At 37.4% G+C, this 17,963-nt stretch overlaps 1 protein-coding gene across 7 annotated transcripts in view; it reads left to right on the forward strand.

Annotated features, from left to right (window-relative positions):
- Window positions 1-17,963, forward strand: part of BMPR1B (bone morphogenetic protein receptor type 1B) — a 347,906-nt gene that overhangs the window by 142,300 nt on the left and 187,643 nt on the right. For 6 of the 7 annotated variants that reach the window (XM_032460090.1, XM_032460082.1, XM_032460042.1 and 3 more), the window contains one exon: window positions 11,206-11,307. The exons of the other annotated variant lie outside the window; for it this stretch is intronic. The gene's annotated coding sequence lies outside the window, so the exon portion shown is untranslated. The remainder of the gene's footprint in view (window positions 1-11,205; window positions 11,308-17,963) is intronic. 7 annotated transcript variants of the gene reach the window in all.

Raw genomic sequence — 17,963 nt, forward strand, 5'->3', positions numbered from 1 at the left:
GGTGGACAGAGCAGTTCATTCACTCCTTGATGGATTGCTTTGCTTCCAGACCTGCATTAATGCATTAACATTTTCAACTGCATTCTGCAAATACTGACAGTATTACTATAATCAGATCATTAGGTGCCTCTAGATGAGAAATAGCTGTGACATGTTTTCTGTCCCTCATGGAGCCAATGGATTACCGGTGGCAAAATGTAAAAGCAAAACCAAGCAATATTCAGGACATACATAGAAACCATACAAGACACAGGTGTTCCATGGGGGCATGGTCAGAGGTAGATTGGGAAAAATAAAATTATGCAGGAACTGATGTTTTATCACTGAAACATCAAGCAGCCTTCCTGGGGAGGGGGATTGGGAGAAAGCAGCATTCCGTGGGCAGAAATGGCAAGAGTAAAGATATGGAAGTACAACTAGGAAACTGCAGAGAAATGAAGTTTCAGAATAGTAAGCCTTGAAGAAAACTGTCCTGTAATGTATCTGAAATGCCAGGGCAAGGATTGCTCACTTAATTTGCTGCTTAAAGGGGGACTACTCGGGGCTGAAAAAGTCACTTGGAACTGGGCTTTGTGCTGAGCAGTTGGACCTCTGCTTAGGAAGAACTGGCTTGCATTGGGAAGTTGCACACGTAGTGAAAAACCGAGCTGCGTCATGGCAGAGGTAATGGAAAGAAAGGCAAAATTCCTGACATACTGAATATGTGGAGTCCGTTGTATTTGGTGCATACTTGGATATAGAGGATGAGGAAGACTGGTGTTAAGGATGACTCCAAAGGTTGAGGCTGAGCTGCTCTGGAATGTTGGCTGTTTTATTAATAGAAGTTGAGAAGTCAAAGAAGGAGCTGTTTGTGGGGAGAAAATGTAGGAATTAGATGGACTTCACATGCGCTTTTTTCCCATAGCTCTGGCAGAAATAGTCTCATCTGACAGTTAAACGCATGTGTGGGTTTTATTTTTTATATTAGTATCTGCAAGTCATTCTAATTTGTATGTGAAATTCTTTTATAAATTTCTTAGATTTGAAGTTACATACAAAAACTTGTATCACTGTGCGTGATAGCAGACCAATTACATTTTTTTACATCTTTATTTAAAAAAATTTTTTTAGAGGTATAGTTGATTTACAGTGTTGTGTTTCTGGTGCACAGCAAAGTGATTCAGTTATACATATACATGTATATACAAGACTAGATGGGTCTACCTCTTGCTGTGTTGTGCAAATGAAGTGAAAGGCCTGAATTTTTTCCTAAAAGTTCTACAACGAGAAGATAATATTGTTGGCCAGATGCTGTGGAAAACAAATAGCTGGCTAGGACTACTTTCTTTTTTTACTGTATAAGTTTCAGGTGCACAGCATTATAATTCGACATCTGTACACATTACAAGGTGATCACCTCCACAAGTATAGTCACCACCCATCACCATATAGTTGAACTTCTGTACCCATTTCACTTACCCTAGGCACTATTCCCTTTTTGCTACAGATATTAAAACATGTTTAGGAAGATGTATAAAACAGGGTTCTTGCTTTTGCTTTTTGATCTTTGGTTCATACCAGATATTTTACCTGCTTCTATCTTTATAAGCACTTTTATGCACCAATGTTATTTACAAACAATAACATGCAATTCTTTAGTTTCTATAAGCTCCTAGAACTCATTGAAATGTTCAATGGGTGATATACGCAGACAAGTGAACTCATAATAAATACTTCCTGTACTGCCATTAATATTTAACAATAATCAATTGAACATTGAGTTGGGTAACTTTATTTAAAGTCTCATGGAATCTATGGCATGATTAAGTTTGATGTAATATTTGTATTTTATAAGTTTTACACTTGACATACGGACATATCTTGAAGTTATTGCCGAGTTCAGTTCCAGACTACTGCAATAAAGTGAATATTGAAATAAAGTGAGTCACATGACATTTTTGGTTTCCCAGTGCATATAAAAGTTATGTTTATTATGCTGCAGTTAAGCATGCAATAGCATTGTGTCTAGAAAACAATATATATATCTTAAATTTAAAAATATTTTATTGCTAAAGCATATTAATCATCATCTGAACCTTCAGCGAATCATAATCTTTTTGCCGGTGAAGGGTCTTGTCTTGATGTTGATGGCTGCTGACTTATTGGAATGGTAGTTGCTAAAGGCTGGGGTGGCTGTGGCAATTTCTTAAAATATGACAATAGTGAAGTTTGCCACATTGGTTGATCTTTCATGAGTGATTTCTCTGTAGCATGCAATGCTGTTTGATAGCACTTTAGATACAATAGAAGTTCTTTCAAAATTGAAGTCTGTCCTCTCAACCCTGTCACTGCTTTATCAATGAAGTTTACGTAGTATTCTAAATCCTATGTTGTTGTTTCAATAGTCTTCACAGCATCTTCACCAGGAATAGATTCTGTTTCAAGAAACCACTTTTATTACTCATCAGTAAGAAGCAACTCCTCATCCATTAAAGGTTCATCATGAGATTTCAGCAATTCAGTCACATCTTCAGGCTCCACTTCTAATTCTAGTTCTCTTGATGTTTCTACCACATCTGCAGTTCCTTCCTCCACTGAAGTCTTGAGCCCTTCAAACTCATTCATGAGGGTTGGATTCAGCTCCTTCCAAACTCCTGTTAATGTTGACATTTTGACCTCTTCCCATGAATCACAAATGTTCTTAATGGCATCTAGAATAGTGAATCCTTTCCAGAGGGTTTTCAGTTAACTATGCCCAGATCCATCAGGGAATCACTATCTATGGCAGCTTTTAGCATTATGAAATATATTTCTTGAATAAGACTTGAAAGTCAAAATGACTCAATGATCCATGGCCTGCAGAATGGATGTTGTGTTGGCAGGCATGGAGACACCATGAATCTTATTCTGCATCTCCATCAGAGATCTTAGATGATGGTGCATTGCCAGTGAGCAGTTATATTTTGAAAGCACTCTTTTTTTTTTTTTTTTTAATGGTAGGTCAGTCTTGAGTAGGCTTGAAATATGCAGTAAACCATGTTGCAAGCAGATGTGTTGTCATTTGGGCTTTGTTCCATTTATGAAGCACAGGCAGAATAGATTTAGTGTAACTTTTAAGGCCCTAGAATTTTTGGAATGGTAAACAAGCATTGGCTTCAACTTAAAGTCACCACTTGCATTAGCCCCTACCAAGAGAGTCAGCCTGTCTTCTGAAGCTCCGAAGCCAGACATTGACTTCTCTTCTCTAGCTATGAAAGTCTTTAATGGTGTCTTCTTCCAATAGAAGGCTGTTTGGTTTATATTGAAAATCTGTTTTGTGTAGCCACTTTCATTAATGGGATCTTAGCTAGATCTTCTGGATAACTTACTGCAGCTTCTACATTAGCACCTACTGCTTCACCTTGCACCTTTATGTTATGAAGATAGTTTATTTCCTTAAACCTCATGAACCAACCTCTGCCAGCATCAGACTTTTTTCTGCAGCTTCCTCTGCTTTCAGGATTCATAGAATTGAAGAGACTTAGGACCTTACTCTGGGTTAGGTTTGGCTTAAGGGACTGTTGTGGCTGGTTTGATCTTTACCCAGACCACGCAAACTTTCTCCATATCAGCAATAAGACTGTTTTGTTTTCTTATCATTTGTGTGTTTACTGGAGTAGCACCTTTAATTTTCTGTAAGAACTTTCCCTTTGCATTCACAACTTGGCTGTTTGGCACAAGAGGCCTAGCTTTCAACCTACCTTGGGTTTCAACATGCCTTCTTTAGTAAGCTTAATCATTTCCCCCTTTTGATTTAAAGTGAGAGACTTGCAACTCTTCCCTTCATTTGAACACTTAGGGGCCATTGTAGGGTTTTTAATAGGCCTAATTTCAATACTGTGCCTCAGAGATGAGGGAGATCTAAAGAGAGACAGCAATGGGAGAACGGTCAGTTGGTGGAGCAGTCAGAGCCCACAGCACACTGATTAAGTTTGCTGTCTTACATGGGTTTAGTTCATGGTGCCCCAAAACAATTATAATAGTAAATCAAAGATCACTCATCACAGATCACTCTAAAAATTTAATAATAAAATGAAAGAGTTTGAAATAGTGCAAGAATTACCAACCTGTGACAAAGAGACATGAAGTGAGCAAATGCTGCTGGAAAAATGGCTCTGATAGGGTTACTCAACACCAGATTGCCTTCATTAAAAAATAGCATCTGTGAATCACAATAAAGCAAAGTGCAGTAAAATGAGATATGCCTGTATTTTCCAAATGTTTTAGGTGTAAAGTGATTTTTTTTTATTCCCTTAAGACTCATTTAAAAAAACAAAAATGATTTATGACACAACTCACTGAATAGTTTTTATAACACACATACTTAAAATCAACCAAAGCCAGTGCCTCCTAACAATTCCAGCTTCCTTCAACTGAGGAACATGAAACTTGGCTAAGGTGATGGTTTAAGAGATTCCCAAATAATCAGTGAGTGTCCTAGAGCACTTCTCTGACTTCCCACTGAGGTTTCAGTTGTAGTCAAAACCATCGTTAAACATTTGTTTGGAATTGCTTGGGCGATTGTGGCATATTTTAAAATTTTGAGCAGGGTGACATGCAGTAGGAAAGTGTGAATTAGGATCAGTTGGAACATTTAATAAGTTCCAGAAACTATGCAATTTTCTGTTTTCACATCATATTTACTCTTCAGTAACTTTTGAATCACTCTGTTATCTCACTGTGGAAACTGTCTTTGCAAAGGTCATGAATGACCTCTTTTGTTGCAAAATCTATTGGCCTCGTTTTAGTCCTTTTGCTGTATCTCAGGATCATTTGACACTTAGGTGTTACCTTCTCAAAACTCTGTACTGTGCACTCTCCTGATTCACTTCTGAGCACCTGTGCTGCTGCTTCTGTTCCCTTTGCAGGTTTCTCCACCTCTTCTGCTTCCCCAGTTCTTGCTTCCAGGAGTGCATGCTGAGGCTGTCTTCCTGGCTGTCCGTCTCTCGTGGTTCACTTCGTACACTTCCATGACTTCATGTGCCAGTATTAATGCTGATGGCTCTCATATTCATGTCCCTAGAATGAGTCTCTTCCACACACACCAGACTCTCTTGCATGATTTCTGCAGATCCCCACTTGGAATGGGGTTTCTCAGTTATCAACAAAGTGATTTCCTTGAATGTTTGCATCAAGTAAACACATGCCCTGACCAGATTTGCTTCTCTTTCTGTGTTTTCTGTAGTAGTAAACATCACCATTATCCTCCCTGTTGCCAAAACCAGAAACTGAGGAATTGTCTGTGAAATCTTGACTGCTCTGTTTCCTCAACTCAGTTTTTAAATCCTGCCTGTTCTGTTTCCTTAATACTTGTTAAATATGTCTACTGTTCTTTATTTTGAATACAGAGTTACAGCCTTAGTTTAGGACTCCATCACTTCTCACCTGAATCACCATTAACTGTCTCTTTACTGGTCTCCCTGCAGCCAGTCTTGCTCCTTCCATTCTAGTGTACTTTATAGTCACAGTGACTTTTCTGAAACTTACCCTAGTGGTTCCTGAGAATGAAGTACAAAGTCTTCAGCATGGCATATGAGACTCTCGAATATATGGTACTGCTTAAACCTTCGGATCTCATATTTCATTGTGTGTTCTGTGCTGAACCTGTTACACCATAGCTCAGATCTGCCCTGTTCCCTGCTGTTCCAGGTGAGCCCTCTGTCTCTTCCTTGCATTCCCGTGGTACACAGTGTTTAAGACAATGTATTGCAACCATTTGTTTTCTTATTCTTTGTTAAACTTTCTTTTAGTATTGATAGATAAGGACTGTGGCTTTTTTCCTTATATACTTACTGAATAAGTGTTTAGCATATGTCTAGTAGATATACAGTAAGAATGTTGAATGGATTAATGAGTAACCAAACTAAGATCAATAAAACCTGCTTTCTACTCTCAAGTACCTCATCGCCTAGTGAGAAGTTTTACAAGTACAGATAATTTTAAAAAGCCATCAACAATCAATTACAATATAGTGTGGTGTAAGCTATTAAAAGTCATGTTTTCAAGTAGGAAGTGATTAAATGAGAATGACTCAAGGGACTGTCTCTTGAGGATATATGATAGAATTAAACAAATTTTCATGGCGTTCAACCATGTTTCTTTGAAGTGAGGTCTTATAGTAACACTTAGGGTATTCAGAGTACTTTACAAAACGTTCTTTATTGACTCTTTAAAACTTTACTGAGTCTTTTGTTTTGTCAGTTTTATGAGGACTCAACAAAAGTGAGGCAGGATGTGTTAAGCTCCTAGACATCTTGCTTGGTTAGCTAGGAGGCGTGAGGATCATAGCTTATTTTTCTTTTCCTTTCTGAAACTACTACAATAATTTCTGTTATCTAATAAGATTTCAGTGACTTTATGCTTTAGAGTTAACTCTCTAATTACAAGAAATATAGTGGGGTTTGAGTGCGTTACTTTTATGATTCCCCAGATTTAAAAATGCCATCATGACATGATTTTCCTCATAATAATGGAATAAAATATTGTTGAAAAAATTAATGACCCCTTCTGACTTTTAAAGTTTTAAATGATGTGGGTCATGGACTTGTGTATTGCTTGGAGTAGGCTACACTGTGAATGTTAACCCTGTGATTGCAAGGGCAGGGTCTGTTTAGTTGGTTTTCAGATCATGTCCTTCAGGACTCGGGTTCTAGGGACATCTAAGGAGCCCTGTGTGGAAGGTGAGGAGCATGGGGGCAGGCTGTGGGTGAAGTTCTGTAGCCCTTCCTGCATCTTCCACGCTTCTGTTATATCACTTGCTTTTATCTGCTATCTATTGGCCTTTCTTTGTGAAAGATATTCTTTAAGTGGGGAAAGATATTCTTTAAGCGGGGGGGAGCAGACTTCAAAAATACCTCAAGCCATTGATTGGTTAAATCGTTGCAAGTATTCGAGGAAATCACCTTGGTGACAGTTGAGAAAATCCATGAAAATGGAAAATGTACAACATTTCCTTCACTAACTGCTCTTTCTATGTGTCATCTGCAGTAGCATCCCGAGAGACAGTGAGGGAGAGCTGTACACTGAGAAGAGCTAGGCGAGCAGTGTGTCCTGTCTCATCTGTTTTCCATCAGAGACTTTCAGTCACCATGTGGTATTTCCATTGTCTGGTCTTTAGAACCTGTGAACCGGGGCCTGACTAGGTTTAGAGGGATCTTGAGGTGGAAATTTTGGGGATGGTGAGAAACAGAATTTTAATGCTTCTTGAGACCAAGGGAAAGGGTTGCTGATCTTGCCAGTTTCATGGTGTTCACATCATAAGGCTAAATACTTTATGCCAAGAAGCTTAAGGGTCAGGTCAGAGTTTTATAGATTTTGGCCAAAAGCAGTTCCAAAAGAAAAGTAAATGTTTAACGGGGCTGACCATTGCCCAAACTTATTCTTCCATTCTTTTTGTCCCTTACTTCTCTCCCCTGCCCCAAATAGGGTTAGCCTAGGTGCAAAATCCAGGTCACTACCATAGTAACCACACAAATAGAGCACAAAGGAGGGCTGTTTGCTTTAACTTCATAATGATGGAAAGAGAACTACACAAGGAGAGGCTTAGAGGCAACATAGATGATGGTATAAAAATGTGTCTATAAGAGATAGATTGGAATGGACTTTGTCCATAAAAATTTTGTATCTTAAGAATCTAGGGAGTAACTGCATCTTTTTAAACACTTTAAAAAGTTGGCAGTGTTGATTCAAAGTGCTACTTAAAGACTCACTTTCAAAATGACATTTTTGGGGGGAAACTAACTGTCAATTTGAAGAATGGGATTCTTTTCAGCAGAGCTTGTAAAAATATCCATTGCCATATGTGAGGCAGGTTTAGGGTAGTTTATCATAAATAGATGAATTTGTCAAATAAATAAACACACACCCATTTTTGGCTGCAGAGAAGAAATTCCAAGCCCATAGATAAAGAAATATCGTGAATTTCTGCAGCACGTCTCACAACTAAGATATTTCGTTGATACACATATTAAGAGCAAACAGTTTAAGAAGGGATTAATCATACCTGATTAGTATTAATCACACCAGAGATAGTATTAGAGATTATCAAGCTTTGTGGACCTGGTTGGAGTTGGGGTCTTAGGAAGTGGTTGAGGAGAACACCACTCAGAAGGGTATGACAGATCCTTTGTTCCACTGATGACTTACATAAGGAACATTACCTTGAATAGCCACAACTTCACTTGGCTGAAGCAATTGTGGTAGCTACTGTAGCTGTGTTTCTAATTATAAAAGTAATATATGTTCATAATTAGAATTGTATTTAGTTCTACTACCCTAAGATAACCTCTCTGAACACGTTGATGTATCTTTTTTCTTTTGTTGTAGGACTGTGCATATTATATACAAAAGAAGAAAACAATACTTTTATGTAGTGTGCATGTATATATTAAAATTGGAATCTAGCTATACATATAGTTTTTGTATAGGTTTTATAAACTGCATTTTTATTTCCATTATTTAACAATTCATTGTGTGCCTGCCATAACCTAGGGATTTTTCTGTCCCATTAAATTTTCCTTGAAATCATGACATTCAATAACTTCTTGATATTTCACTATATCACAACTTATTTAAATATCTTCTTATTGCTGGGCACTTACATTGTTTCAGCTTTTTAATATTAAATTGCTATCTTTTTATCTCGAATTCTTTTCTATTTCAGTATTTCTGATTATTTCCTGAAGAAAAAGTCCAAGAAATGAAACTATGTTTTAATAATCCTCAACTTAATGACACTGTTTGGGGAGAATTATATGAGCCCAAGCTTTTATGGAGCCCAAACAATAAGATATTCAGGAGAAAATGAAAGACATAGTGACTTACCTTCTCAGCAGCCCAGCATACTGGTTGGGTTTTAAATGGCCTAGACCTTAGCATCACTTTAGTGTAGGTGTATCAAGGTTCTTACATAGTGTGGTTGCCCAGTGTATAACAGATACTTGTTATGACAGATGGTGTCATTGTAAACTGAGTTACTCATTTCTCATTACTGTTCTCAGACAAATCTGAACACCCAATTCTTATGCATAAAACTGCTTTTAAAGCCTAATATCTTACACACATCTAGGTCCTTGATGCTGTAAAATCAACTTCACTGTACCATGACCCCACTGAATAAAAGAGAAGGAAAAATTAAGAGAAAAGACAATTCCTGCACAGTGCAAAGGTATTCATTCTGTTGTGCTGTATGATAGCCAACAGATTTTTATTTTACTGTTGAATTTTGAACTATGTCTGGTATGTAGTTCTTTTAGCTACACCTTGCAGTAGCTAATGGATATAAGGTGAAAGATAACTGATAGTTCTCGCTCTTCCTCCCCTCCTCTCTTTCTCCCCCTCTGTGTGTTTGTGTCTCATGTCTGCTTCTTCAAATATGTGATTTGGTTCATTTCAGTCATTTGTAGCATCCACAAATATTTAGTCAAGTACTTAATCTTCCCATGAAATGCTTCGGAGAGTCGTCACATGAAATCATTGGTTTCTCTTCAGTGCTAAGTCATGGCAAATTATCATCTTTTTTTAGGTTGATTTTGTGGAGTGTTAAATGCTATTTAAATTTCACTTAGATATGAAGCCATTTATTTTTCTCCTAATCACTTAAAATAGCAAGAACTAATCAACTGGAGTTTTTCTCCCTTTTGTAAATACATCAGTCTACCCCTGACTCACGTGCGTGTTTCTGCCTTTAGGTCAGTGGGAACTTTTCCCAGCCATGTTTTCTTTTTCCCCTTCGTTCCTAATTTCTCTCAGGAACAAATGGCAGCACAGTTAAGCATGAGAAACTTGTTGCTGAAGGTGCTAACCTAAACATCAGTGCCAGGATATGGCTGAGACTTAATAGACTAATTAATTTGTCTACTGCACCTCTGACCTGGGAATTGCATACAATGGGCTGCATGTACATATAGAGCTGAGAGTCAGGGATCCAGAGTAGAGAAAATGCAGCTTTTGTGTGCTTTATACATCGACATAAGTTAGTACTGGGTTCTTTCAGAAAATAGATTTTGAAAATGGAACTTTATCTCATCACATATGTTAGAAGTAAGATACTGCAAGATTCAGTGTGCCTTTTTGTTTGTTTTCTTCTTTTACATTTTATAGGAGTGCTAAACAACACCCTCCCATTATTTGATCCCAATATGCTACTGACCTCCAGTAGAGACCAATTATATAGACTGCCTACCACAGTTTCTGTGTTATCTATTCCAGCGTAATACGCTCACGTGACAACCACAGTCATCCTTAGAAAAAAATAGGAGCTTGAAGCTTGAACGACATTTTAAAAAGTGTTTTTGCTATGAATTCCTGACTGCTATTTATGCTTCTATCAGTCAGAAGATTAATTTTCTCTTGTATTCCTTTTCTCCCTTCTTCATTTTAGAGACGGTTTAAATATACTTTAAGAACAGTTAACATTTGACTGCCACTGAATTCTCATGGCACTGAATAAAAGCTGAAATCGGTATTAGCCTGTCAGTGTAGGGGTTATGCATATCTGGGTCTTGTGAACTCATAGAGGTACCAAATAAACCCTTTTCTGTTAGGAATTTATTTAGAGCAGGGTTTTAATATTTTGATAGTTAGTGGGTTTGGCAGCATTTATTAGGCCACCAAATGTCTGTTTAGCACATGGCAGGCATTCTGCTAGACCCGGCTGATGAAGTGGTGAACAAGACTGGTGGTTCCCAGCTCTGCTGAGGCTCACAGTCCAGTAGCAAGAGTCCTATACAAAGTAAACCCTAAGAGTAGTAATGGAAGTCGACAAGGCTGCTTGTTATGTACCCAGTGAAACATCAGGGAGATGCTATTGCAGCCAAAGTATTTAGGGGACAGCTTTCTGGGAGGCATTATGAGAGCTGGAAATTAAACGATGAGATGGTAGCCTTTGGGGAGATGCTGTTCTTTTTCAGTTATTGGCAGTCACTTTACCTGAAAGACCAGGCAAGATGTCATATACTTCTCAGTACATGCGTAGTGCATGGATACAGTAAGATGTTTGGTGGATATTAGCATGAACAGAATAAATAGATATTGGCATAGGATTTGAGGGGAAAATGCTTTACCTTTCTGAAGTTATGTTGCTTCTAGTAGTGGAGTGAATGATTTAGGCTTTGTGTGCGTTCTGTTGTTAAAATGTAATATGAGCCTCACACTGAATTTGTTTTCTTGCAATTATTTATTTTACAGGCTTCCGAGCGGTCAAGAGAGTGAATGTGTCTGAAGTGGATGTACTGTGCATAAAACATCGAGAACATTCTATGCTACACTTACCAGCAGCCTATTTATCTGGTTGGTATCTAAAGCAACTCAGATTGACCATGATATACACATCATGGTTAATAAAAACATTGATTTTAAGGGAAAAACCATTCAATGATTTTTGCATGTCGGGTTGTATAGACCCAATTCATTTCTGTCCAACCGGGTCACATAAAGGTTAGCTAAGGTGTTAAAGCAGTAATTTGAAATCTGGGCTGGGGTGTGAAGGGGAGTTCTAGTGAAGGCAAGATGTCAAGTGGTGTAGAGGCCACAGTGATGGCAGACTTTATTTACTGCCTTCAGTGAATTTTATTTGTACCCATTTTCAAAAGAAAACCTGATGAACAGGTATGTTTGCAGTCCCTTCACTTTGACAGGTTGAGGGTGGGCAGGGGAGATGGAATTCTGTTATCTCTCAACATTTAGCGTTTGAAAGACATTCCAAGATCAGTAGATAGATAAACATGGTTTCCAGTTTAGGCTTTAAAATGTTAATCTTGACCTGTTTCTTCTTGTTTATACACTGAGAACTGCAATTTTAAAGGTAGAAAAAAATACTTAATTTATTCACAAAGTAAGAATGGATTCGACTTTCAGCAAAGATTCATGTTAAGTGTTGATGTTGCACTGAGTCTCTCCTTGGCTAGCCTCTCTTCTCAGTTTGTTTTCACCCACACCTATACTTTCAATTATCAGGATTCCATTCCCCGCATCCATTATCTCAGATCCTCAGTATTTCTCAGCTATACTCTAAAATAGCTTCCTAACATCTGTCTTCTCTTCCCCTTTCCAAGCTGTCTACCATTGCATCAGCAGAAGGGACATCTGATCCTACCACTCTCTCTCCCATGACCCCTAATGCCTATGGGATTATGTCCTGCAGCATATAGGGCCCTTCAACTTGGTCAAATTCTGACCTGCCATTCTATCCTTGTTACTTGTCGCTACCCTTTCTGTACCTACACTTCTAGCCTGTGAATTGTCTCTGCTTCCTCAGTTCATGTGCTTGCTCATTCATTCATGGTTCTGTTCCTTTGCACTTGATGTTTCCTCTTTCTTGGATGTCATTCCTACCTCCTCTTGTTTGCGTGGAAAATTTTTACTTATCCTTCATAATCCTATTTAAAAGAGATATTTCTTTCTCTGTGATACTTCACCTGGCAGAGTGAGGTACTGTTTTTCTGTCTTCCCATAATGCCTTGACTGCATCTCTAATTTGATTCTCAGTATAAATGTTTTCATGGCTCTCTCACAGTGCTCTGTTAACAAAACCTTTATGGACAGACTGCCTTCTGTTTTCTGCTCTATCCCCAGCCCTCAACACATTAACTACTAGTGACTGAGTTGTCATGCATTGGAGGAATAAACTGATAACCTGCTGTGTTTTAGCACCATGCTGTATATATTGGAAGAAAAATTAAAAGGATATGATTTAGTTCCTGTTTTCAGTAAGGCTGTGATCTTACTTGGTGGACAAGAGTTAAACACATGAAATAATTAGGGAACACAAAGCATAATATGCAAGTGAATTATTTACATTTTAAAAGTTTAATATATACGCATACACAATACACATGGTGCTTTGGGGGAAGGGCAAAGATCAAGTTTAAATCATGAGATAAGCTTCTTGGACTAGATAAAAGTTCTGAGCAATAGTGAGGGAGGTGAGGTTGAAATGTGGTCTGAGGCATGAGTAGAGTTGTGGTTATTGTATTGATGAGTCCTTACCGTATGTATGGTTTGCTTAGCTTATTTTTTATTAAATCTTATATAGCTTATATAGCTTTACTCTAAAGGCAGATGTTTAATATTTTTATTTTATAAAGGACCAAAAATCAAATAGAAATTAGAACAATGAATGAATGTTGAGGTGGATGCTGGGTTTGGGTTAGAAAGAGGTCCATCCATGTAAATCGGACTCTGGACAGAATATGTCCTAAATGCAGATGCCCAAGTAGAAAATGGAATGACTGACAATTAGAATAATCTTAGGATGACAGTGAGGTAAGACTGCTCTTTGGGTTCTAAACAGTAGTTGGAGATAGTATTTACTGGGCTCTCGGATGTTATAGCTAGAACTCTGTTCACCCTCACGGAGAAAATGAAACTCAGAGATAAAGAACAAAAACAAGCTGAATTCATTCGTTTACAGGTGAACAGTGAGACATGGTTTAAATTGAGTTGGGCATGACTGACTGATGGAAGAGAAACCATCTTTCTGGGGGGTCAAAAATGAGAAAACCAGTGGGAATGTGCAGAAGTTTCACAAATTGAGCAGGTAACTGAGTAAGGCTACAAAGGCTGAAATCTTCAGTGACAATATGTATGGATACATTTCTCACTTGCATATTAATTCCTTGAGTACATTGAAGAGAATGCTGCCTCCGTCTAGGACAGGTAAGGCAGAAAGAATTTAGGGAGCTCAAAGCCATGTTGTTCCGCTTGGGTCCTGGGGTCCCTACATGGTCGTCACTTCTGCACTTTTCACAGTCTTCTGATGTGCGTTTTATAGATGAGGTCCAGATTTTTCAGCTGTGGTAGTCTAGTGGGAGAAACAGGAAGAAGTACTTGCACTCCATCTTGGTCCAGAATCACTTAGATTTTTAGAAGTTCTTATTGGGTCCTTGGAATTTAGTATTGGAATATGTTGAATTGACAGCTTTTCAAATGTCGGGAGGTAATAGCTTCAAGATGCTGTGGATTCTTAGGCACTAGAAGACAAACAAACAAATAATAGCCACACTTACCATGTAGTGTAAACCCTCTTTAAAAAAGTACATTATAATTTTCACAATACCCTATTTCTACCTCAACTCTATATGGAAGGGAAACTGGGGCAAAGAGGTTTTAGGGCTTCTCCCCAGACTCCGGACAATCTGATTGCATAATCTAAACTTTTAATCACTGTGTCTCCTTTACCATTTGACAAATAATTATTTTTTAGGACTCTGACATCCTAAATTGGGAATCACCAGCTTTCCGCAAAGGATTAAGGAAATTGCTGATGGAACCAGATACTTAAAGTGATACACTGAGAATTGTGTATGTGAGCCAAAAAGAACACAACTACCAGTTTAAGTTTTTCCCATAGTTTTTCTCCTGTGCTCTAAAATAATTTTACAGATTTTATAATTAGGGAGTAACCAACACTGTGAGTTAAAACCAGGGTAATAACTAAACTCTTCAACCTAAAAGTAATAGTTCTTGACAGTATGGTGGTCTGTGATGTTATCTGGCTGTTATGAAAACTTAAAAACTACAATTTGAAAGTGACCTCTGGGTGCCCGCTGTTCTTGCACATTTGGAAATTTTCCTAGACCAGTGTAGTATGAGTTTCTCAACTTTGTCAAGTTTGTAAAATTCATAAACTTTGTTAAAGTCGGGTCCAAAGCAGACTAATAACTAACATTTGATACCAAGCCATAGCTTTATCTTCTCTTAATTTCTTGATTCTTCAGTCAGGTAGAAGTGGCATATTACTAACGCAATTTGGTAATACATACACAATAACAAATCCCATTTGTTCTTTTCCAGTTCTTAGGGTTAGTGGTTATATTTTCTGATTTTTGTAATTTGATGTAACTCTTTCCAGACACTACCTAGGAAAATGTCTTGTTTTTGATTTGACACATTTTAAAGCCAAAACCTTTTTAGGATACTTTTGCTGTGTTTGAAGGAATCCAATAGTCGTGAAAGTACCTGGCGAATTTCAACAGCATTCTGGCTAGTCAGTGTGGTCAGTGCTTTAACTTGAATTGTTTGTTTTGAATCAGATACTGTTACAAATTAATCTAATACAGCCCCCCCCTTTTTTTGTCTAGGAACTAAGCCAACAATACTAATGCATTTAGGGGTTATTATGATGATGATGTAAAAATCAAAACATGTATGAAATAACAAAGCAAGAATTGTTCAAGATACATACTCTGAGTCTGGTTAATTTTTCCATCTGACTTCTTATAAATTCAGGCTTCTGCAATATTGTGTATGATAATTTCAACATGTCATAGTTCCTGGTGATAAAAATTTCTGTAATATTGCCAGAGCTTTAAGATCTTAAAGTTTTTTTTTCTTTCTCATATTTGTTGAATATGTGAAGAAATAGTGTTTACTGAGTTGTACAATACATACAGGCTGACTTGATATGAGGCTACTGGATTGCTAGTCAACTTAGATCATTACTTACTGCAGCATTTCTTTACCATATCGTTAGCTGTGCACTAGAGCCACTGGCGTTCCTCTTTGACGTTGAACTGAATATGTTACCAAGCTCTGTTACTTCATTCTCTGTTGGCCTCCAGATTTCACTCCTGAAGTTGATTCTCACTTTCACAATCCTCTCCAAGGCTTTCATCCTCGAAGGACTGAATTTTGGCAGAGACTTTTAACTGATTGCTCTGCTTCTGTTTTTTCCCACCCCCTGCAGAAAAGTTATCTGAGTTTTGAGGTACGTGGTAGTAGGTACAATATAAGGATGCAGTAAATGCTTATTGATTGATTAGAAATCAGTTCTCAGAGGTAGAAAGTCAGGTACTTCATTTGAATGTTGAAACTTTAATGGTGAAGCTATATTTAATTTAATTTAATTTTTTTGGTTTGGTGAATAATCCTTTGAAATTCAATTAGATTCTGTCTTTATGTACCTTCTACATTTTAGTTGTGAAGTGTGCACCCTGGCTCTCCTATAGGTGATAAAAGAAAACAAAAATGCTGATTACTAACTCTGAGTAAATATTCAGTAGTTCAAAATAGTAATGTTAAAAGAAGTATTTTCTTTAATATTTTCCATTTTTATCTGTAAAATATATTTAGACATTTAAAAAAGTTAAAAATTATGGTGAAAGCAGGTGGTGTGGGAAACACAAACAAACAGAAGAAAGAAAAATCAGCATTTTATAGGATTTTTTCACGTATCTGTGAGATTGTTGACTTGGTAACGGTTCATTTGGGGGGAGCTTATTTTCAGTGGGTTGCTCTGTTTCCAAGAAGAAAAATAAAATGCTACTCTAACTCTAGTTTTTACATTTTCATCAAAGTCTTTCAGTAAATTTAAACTGTCCGAAAAGTGTGCAGTGAAAGTTGTGTGAACAGTCCCTTGCTTCTGTTGTTGTGCGTTTCAAACATCACTCATCTGTTTCCAACAGGTGTTCTGCCAGCTGTGCCCAAAACGTTTCAAATGATTTAAAATCTGTTTCCACACTTACCTTGTATAGTGGCTATTTACTGTAAGAGGAGTTCTCTGATTACAGAGTGCTCTGGCACAGGTGAAGGACTAGAAGACAGAAAAGTGAGTCTAGTATGAGGTCTACCTGCCTGTTGTTGCTTCAGCAGAAGGAAGAGGTGGGAGGACTAGGGTTGTGTTTGTGTAGCACTGGTGCTGATAAATGGATTTTCCTCTTAGTCTTGTATGCTTTAGCATGTATATTTATCTTGTGGCAAGAAAGAATTTAAATGGAGTCAGAATAATTTTATTTTCACAATTGCTTGAAGATACAATGAAAAGTTTGAATTCTTAGAGGTTTTAGAGCTATGTGGTCTATTAAGATGGAGGAAAAGATCTATATTATACTGCTTTGATGAAGAAGTAAAAAATACATAAGGTCTTTTCTATCTGTAAAAATTATCTGATTAGTGATCATAAATGACTGGGAAATGTAAGAAATTTTGTGAATATATCACACCATGGTCAAGATATTAAGCAAACTTTAGAACTTCTGAATATTTATGCTTCATGCTACTAAGGTTAAACTATTCTTTCTTATTAAAGAAGTAAATAAACACATCTCAATGGCAGTAACTTAATAAAGCCGTTTTCATGCTGATAATAGAGTTTGACCTCAGCTATAAATAATCATGGTTGAAACATCTCATTTTCAAACTGCAGTTATATGTAACAGATACCATGTTTTAATGTCACCTTATAGCTGATATCAGATTTAACTGTTGCTGTCACTTTATTGCATACCATTACTGGACTGAATTCTAGTCTCACAGTGCAACTCCAAATATAAGCAGGTGTTAAGAATTTTGCCTGAGAGTTGCAGGCATAGAAGAGAGTATGTCCATGCAGATAAAATGGTCTTATCTGTAATGAAGAGAGTATGTTTGCATTTTATGGACAAAATAAAACTGATTTGGAGCTAGAGAAATATCTAATACTTCCTCCATATATTGTATCATGTTGAGGAACTGCTGTGATCTGAGGCACTGTAATATTCGCAGTCAGCATACCTTCCACTCCCAAATTTTGGCTTTTCCCTATTGCAAGAAAATTAAAACAGCCAGACTCTCCATTCCAAAGAATATCCCAGTTTATGTAGTAGTCCAGTGTGGTGGTGAAAAGAGCTGGCCTTGGAGCCAGTCAGCTTGGATGTGAATTCTCGCTCTTCCATTTATGGCTTGTCTTCATCTCTAAATGAGGATAATACAGTACCCACCACATAGGTTTGTTTGACAGTGAATGAATTAATATGTGTTCAGTGCGTAGGACAGTGCCCTACACCAAGCAAGTGTGGCCTAGTTGTCTGCATTCAGATGCTTGATCCTCCCGTGCCTGATGACTGTAGGTTGAGAAATGCTGTTGTGGGAAAGTAGAACTTCATATACCGTCGTTTCTCATGGTTTGCATTTTTAAAGTTAAGGAAATTGAAATTGAATGCTGTTAAATGACTTGTTCAAGATTAAAC

This window comes from Camelus ferus, chromosome 2 (assembly GCF_009834535.1).
Source record: "Camelus ferus isolate YT-003-E chromosome 2, BCGSAC_Cfer_1.0, whole genome shotgun sequence".
NCBI classification, from domain to species: Eukaryota; Metazoa; Chordata; class Mammalia; order Artiodactyla; family Camelidae; genus Camelus; species Camelus ferus.